This window comes from Vipera ursinii (genome assembly GCF_947247035.1).
Source record: "Vipera ursinii genome assembly, chromosome: 6".
Taxonomy (NCBI): domain Eukaryota; kingdom Metazoa; phylum Chordata; class Lepidosauria; order Squamata; family Viperidae; genus Vipera; species Vipera ursinii.
The window spans coordinates 84,612,530-84,618,571 of NC_139515.1; the positions used below are offsets into that span (position 1 = coordinate 84,612,530).

General features: G+C 42.1%; 1 protein-coding gene across 1 annotated transcript in view; it reads right to left on the bottom strand.

The window, feature by feature from the left end:
- Positions 1 to 6,042, bottom strand: part of GATA3 (GATA binding protein 3) — a gene marked incomplete at its 5' end in the record, with an annotated part of 82,991 nt that overhangs the window by 68,038 nt on the left and 8,911 nt on the right. The gene's annotated exons all lie outside the window — the stretch shown is intronic.

Here is a 6,042-nt window from a genome sequence, read left to right on the forward strand (position 1 = left end):
CAAACCGTGAGCAGTGATAATGTTACCTAGTTGGGTAATGAAATGTCTGCAAGAAAGCAGACAAGCTCAGAGAGCACCAGGGTCCACACACACACACACACACACACACACACACACAAAGGCTGCTAGTTTACCTCTCCGCAGACCCCCTGAGCATATAATTTTGGCACCCACCAGCTCACGAAGAAGAAGGAAGACGCTTTTTTTCTGACTATAGCATTGCAAAAATTAGCCACGCCAGCTTCATTCTTCCTATGCCAAGTCATTCTGCTAAGTTCATGGAAATGCAAGCTTTGTGGGCAAGGGTCTCTACCTGACTATGTAAGGGGATGGTGATCAGGTGTCACAGTCCTAAAGCACAGAAGATGCTCACGTTCCTCACCACGTAAGGTTTGTTGGCCAAACCAAGAAGTTCGGCTATGTCATTTGTGGGATATCTTTAAAGCTTTCCTGAATTTTCCCATCGTCCCAATCCCCATATAATCTACACCTCTTTCTTAAGAATATCCCCTCCACGTCTCTGGAAGTATAACCCCCATCCTGTCACCCTGTTCCTACCAGCTGAGGAAGATGGGTATCATAGTTCCATGTATCTGGAGAATCTGGGATGAGGCCCCAGGAGCTAAGCAAGCATCTCGCTCAAAGTGTACGCTTACACACACAAAGCAAACTAGCGTGATAAAAGAAGCTAGAAAATAAAAAATAAAACAAGAAACCAGCAAGAAAATAAGAACAAGAGACCCGTCAAATTGCTGTTTTCTGATACTCCAAATAAACCTAGCCAGAATTTAGTAGCTACAAATATGAGATTCATTTCTGGGATAAAAGCTTTAAAAATCAAATTAAGCACTTCGCATATATAAGCCATAAACCCTATCTTTTTTTTTCTGCAAAAAGAAGATAGGAGGTTTTATAACTTTTTCTCTCTCCACTGGAAAAAAAACACCAATTCTCAATTCCCTTGCTTGAAATGGTTTTCGGTCAAGGCCAATGTAGAAAAGAGAGAACATATAATACAATCATATTTATGGGTTAAGGAACTATTTGTGAAAATAACTGAATTTCCAAAGATTATCTAGCTGGAAGAAAATGTGTTAAACTATCTGAGGAGAGGCTGTGAAAATTCAAATAAATGAGTTGGGAAACTATTTCTTGGTAAACTTATACAGGATTCACTTTGTCCTATGGATACATTTTTTCTATACAGTACTCATTCTTTCAATTCATAAACTAAAGATATGTTTTACTGGAATAAAAGAGCTAATTCCTAGTTATTGGCCTTAAGATTTGCCAAACTTCTTGGAAAGCTAGCCTAAATATTGAAAGGTTGTATGGATGAAACGTTGGCTGTCAGCCACCCAGAGCTTGGTAAAATAAGGGTGACTGTACAAATATTATAAATAAAGAAGAGAGAAGCTAAGGACCTAACCTGTTTACTGCTACGATTTTGAATAACTATTTAATTCTGTGAAATTAACCACCTAATCAATATGCGTGCCACATCCCACAAATAATATTTTTACTCAGAAATTGACACCACGTATACAAGGAGGTGATTTTTTTTTTGCTTTGAATCACATCCTTAACCAGGAAGAGCCAGTTCCTCTGAAAATATTGTCGATTTCCATCACAGCCTATGTAGGAAAAAAATATATACCTAAACTTCTTCAAAGCAAATTCTACTGTTTTTCAAAGGCGTTGAGGATGCTGTCCATTTTTTTAATTGTTATTATTTTGCTAGAGGGTCTGATGATGACCAGACACAACCATCTTAGAGGCCTCTCACCAGCCCTGCCATACTTCTCTAGTAGGTGTTGTAACTACACCACTTAACCAACTAGGTCAGGGGTAGGCAACCTTGGCTCTTTTATGATTCATGGACTTCAACTCCCAGAATTTCTGAGCCAGCATGAGGAAACTATGGCCCCTTCATGACTGGTGGACTTCAACTCCCAGAATTCCTGAGCCAGCATGGCTCAGCTTGGAAACCTCTCCCTTTCCCCTCAGCATGGCTGGCTCAGGAATTCTGGGAGTTGAAGTCCACCAGTCATAAAAGAGCCAAGGTTGCCTACCCCTGAACTAGGTCTTGCAGGTGCGAGGAAGCAACCATAGTACCTACTACTCTGCCAGGGAAAAGCTTCAGCTACTGACAACTGTTTTAAAGTGAGAAGAGCAGGCCCACCTCCCTCTTTGGGTGATCAGTTGGCAACCCCACTAGAGTTAGAGAGCTTGGAGTGCCCAACAAACTAGGCTTCAAGAAAATTTCTGGCTTAGAAAGAAAGGTGAAAGGAGGGGAGGAAAAAAAGTGATACTCTTTCGTAATTTAAGCCGAAATCCAAGGCTTCAGAGGAAGCAGATTAAAAGCACCATTTGCGTTTCCATATGAATTCCCATTCTCCTTGGCTTAATCCCTGCTACGGGCCCCTGCTCCCATCAGTTTCTTGGCCCCTTAATCAACACTTAAATGGGTCCAGGCCCCAGGGCTCTGAGTTTTACAGGGCCAAATATTTGTCCCACTCTAATTTGGGGCCCGATCTGCTTTCCCCTTAGGGCAGGGAGCTAAATTTAAACGCTGGTCCTCAACTATAAGGATTAAGCACCCTCTTGGCTCCATAGCCACCTGCTATCAAAATAGAAAAATAGTACACTTGACTCTCCAGAAACAGTCCCTAGACAGAAGCAAATCTGACAGATCTCGTGGGAATCCACTGAGCAGCTTTAGGATTGTGATGCACCCAAGTCAACTTGTAATCTGAAGCCCACCCCCACCCCCACCGCTGTTCTGGGTGAAAGTCCAGGACACACTAAGAAGGGATTCATCAAGCCTTACAGAATTGGGGTGGGGGTCTTGAAAAGAAGGGGGAAATTTTCAATTCTTGACTCAATTCTACTTTTCGGAGAGCCACCGTGAATTCTGTCCGAATGCAACCCGGCCTGCGTAATATGCAGCTCCTGATCGCATCGGGATCTAAAATGCAGCAAAACCAGCTACGTTGGTTTAACTTAGTGTTGGGGTCGAACAAAAGGCACCGTGGCCTTAAGGCTCTTTCTTGGGTGGTGGCCTCCAGATAAAACTCACCCTTCCAATTCCCAGCCACCGGAGCTGCCTTCGCACAATGCATTTAACCCAGTGGGTTCAATGCATGGGTCACGGATGTATTGCACGGAGCTAGGGAGCGGGTTAGCCCAGGAACCAGGTTAAGGGTGTTGCGTGAATGCAGGCATCAGCACGTGATCCCATCACTGCTGTGTTTCATTGGACCCCATCATCTTCAGCCACCAACCCCCCTCCAAGTGGCGAGATGGATGACAAATAAATTTAAATAAATAATAATGTCAATTCGATATTTACAGTATCGGGTTGCGGAGAGAAAAGTAGTTTTTTAGTGCCGCTTTTAGAAAACAATCACCTGGGTGAGTACAACTGCATGCCTGTCTACTCTGAAGTAAGCCCCATTAAGGGCCTTTAACTCTTCATAAACCAATTGGGACGAAAGGATCAGAAATTGTCAGAATTTTGCAAAAAAAAAAAAAGGCAATCCATTTCTTTCAAAACCAGAGGGGTAGGTTGGTGTGTGTGTGTGTGTGTGTGTGTGCGTGTGTGTGTTTCCTAAAAGGAGACCAACTGCCTCCATCCAAGCTGAAGATATGCATTTACTTAGGAGTAAGCCCTTTGAATTTTCACCCCCTACTCAGGACTCCTTCAAGCTCTGGCTGAAATATTTAAGAGGCCTCCGATCTTTCTAGTCAAACCTCAACCAGCCAGCCTTTGGGATAGCAAAACCCCTTTATTTCAACCATCTCTTTTCTTCTCCCCCCCCCCTCCATCCCCACAACATAATCCTGATATCCCCCTCCCAACCATTTAAATATATTTAAATTCCAGGGAGGTGTGGTTTTTTTTTGCAAGTTAAAAAGAATAGCGCTGGAATCAAACACACATCAATGCAATTAATAATAATTCATTGTTCCTCTAAGAAAAGCCTACAGGCAGTAGTAAGACAAGCCTCATTTTTTAAAAAAAAAAAATAATGGCTGGCTTGTTTGGAAAACCAAACCTGGCTTCTAAGATTATTGATTTGGGGAATTCACTTTCCTTCTTATCTGGTCTGATAAAATAAAATCCTTCTTTCAAGGGCAGTAGAAAAAAAACATTTCTCTTCATTTAGACCTTTATTTTTTTTTTATTTCGGCACCCCAATAAATGGATCCCAATCCGCAACAAATTCATTTTGATTGCCAGCTCTACTGAAATCAAACATAAAGTCAAACCAACTCTCAATCCATATCTTTCTTTCTTTTTTCTTGCATTGGGAATCCAGTTTGAAACAGGGATCAAACTGATGATTAGGGGCCTTGAAGCTAAACAATACAGAGAATGGGTTGCAGGAAGTGGATATGTCTAGTTTAATGAAAACAGGGATTAGGGATTACACTATACTTCCAGTATCTCAGGGGCTGCCCCAAAGAAGAGGGAGTCAAGCTATTCTCCAAAGCACCGTCAAAGCAGGACAAGAAGCAAAGGATGGAAGCTGATCAAGGAGAGAAGCAACCTAGAACTAAGGAGAAACTTCCATTAATCAGTAGAACAACCTGCCTCCAGAAGTTGTGGGTGCTTCATCACTGGAGGTTTTTAATAAGAGATTGGACAACCATTTGTCTGGAATGGTATAGGGTTTCCTGCCTGAGCAGGGGGTTGGACTAGATGACCTCAAAAAGTCTCTTGTAACTCTGTTATTCTGGTGGGGAAAGCCCCAGAGTTGATCTTCTGCTTGTGGAACTTAAAAAAAAACACAGGACTTTTCTCTTTTTGAGAAATAAAAATAGTAATAAAATGGTTGGATCTTTAGTAACAACGTAGCATGCCCTATTAGCAGCATTTGAGGCCGGCCATCTAGTTTAATCCACACCTGAGGAAGAAAAAAAAAACAAAAAACCAGGAAGCCCAGTCCTACTCCTGGCAGATCAAAGCAATGGCTTGTGAGTTAAAAGGAAAAGGCGGGAAGGACTAATCACATTTTGTAAGACACAGTGAAAAGTCTAATAATGACCCTGGCAATTACTGATCAGGGGTTAATTTTGGTTGCTCAATTGCCGGGTGTTGTGTAGGTGTTGTGAAGAAGGCTCCATTCTCCCTCTGCCTTTTAACCAGCACATTATATTCTGAATACCCGGTTTATTTTTCCTTCTCCCCCCCCCCCCTCCTCCGTGTTTGCATTTTCAGCCTTTTTAAGAAAAAGAAGAAAAAACACAAATCCCTTCTAGCTTTGAATGCAAATAGACCTTCAGATCTGGAGGAGAAAGACCTAAAAGTTTAGATCTTAAAGGAAACTAAAAAAAAAAAAGGTGGGGGGATCAAACTGTAAAGCCACCTGCCTGCTGGAAGGAAAAAATAAAATAAAAACGGTGAACACAAAGTTAAATTGTTCGGGGTTCTCCTGGTTTTTAAAAGAAGTGCTAGGCTAAATCACCTGGTTTAAGATTTTTCCTTCAGCTAGACGGGGGGGAAACACTGTTGTTGGTGTTGGGGTTTGCTTCTGAGTAAACTTGCAAAGGTGGGGTTTTGCAAGGGGAAGCACGTTAAAAACTATTTATGAATTCAAGAGCCCTTAGGTTCCCCTGAAATTAATATTACACACATCCTCCTACTCACATCTGAGAGACCCTCAGAAGCGCCTATCCGGCAAGCAAATATATGTGATTTCCCCAAAACTGCCCAGCGTGGTAGAAACTTTGGCTAAATCCTAAGAAGCTGGCTTTGGAGGCATAAATTATAGCAGCCAGGATTTCCAAGCTAATGGAACACAGACCTGCAGGAGAATAAATTATTCTGCTTCCCTTGACGACTTTAATTCCATACCAATAAAGCAGAATATTTGTAGCTCAGGGTTGGAATGAGGTGCTCTCTAAGCTTCGTACTTTTTCTGGCAAACGTTTCATTTTAATTCCATACATCCGGCAAATCTCTCTCTCTCTCTCTCTCTCTCTCTCTCTCTCTCTCTCCTCTCTCTCTCTCTCTCTCCTCTCTCTCTTCTCTCTCTC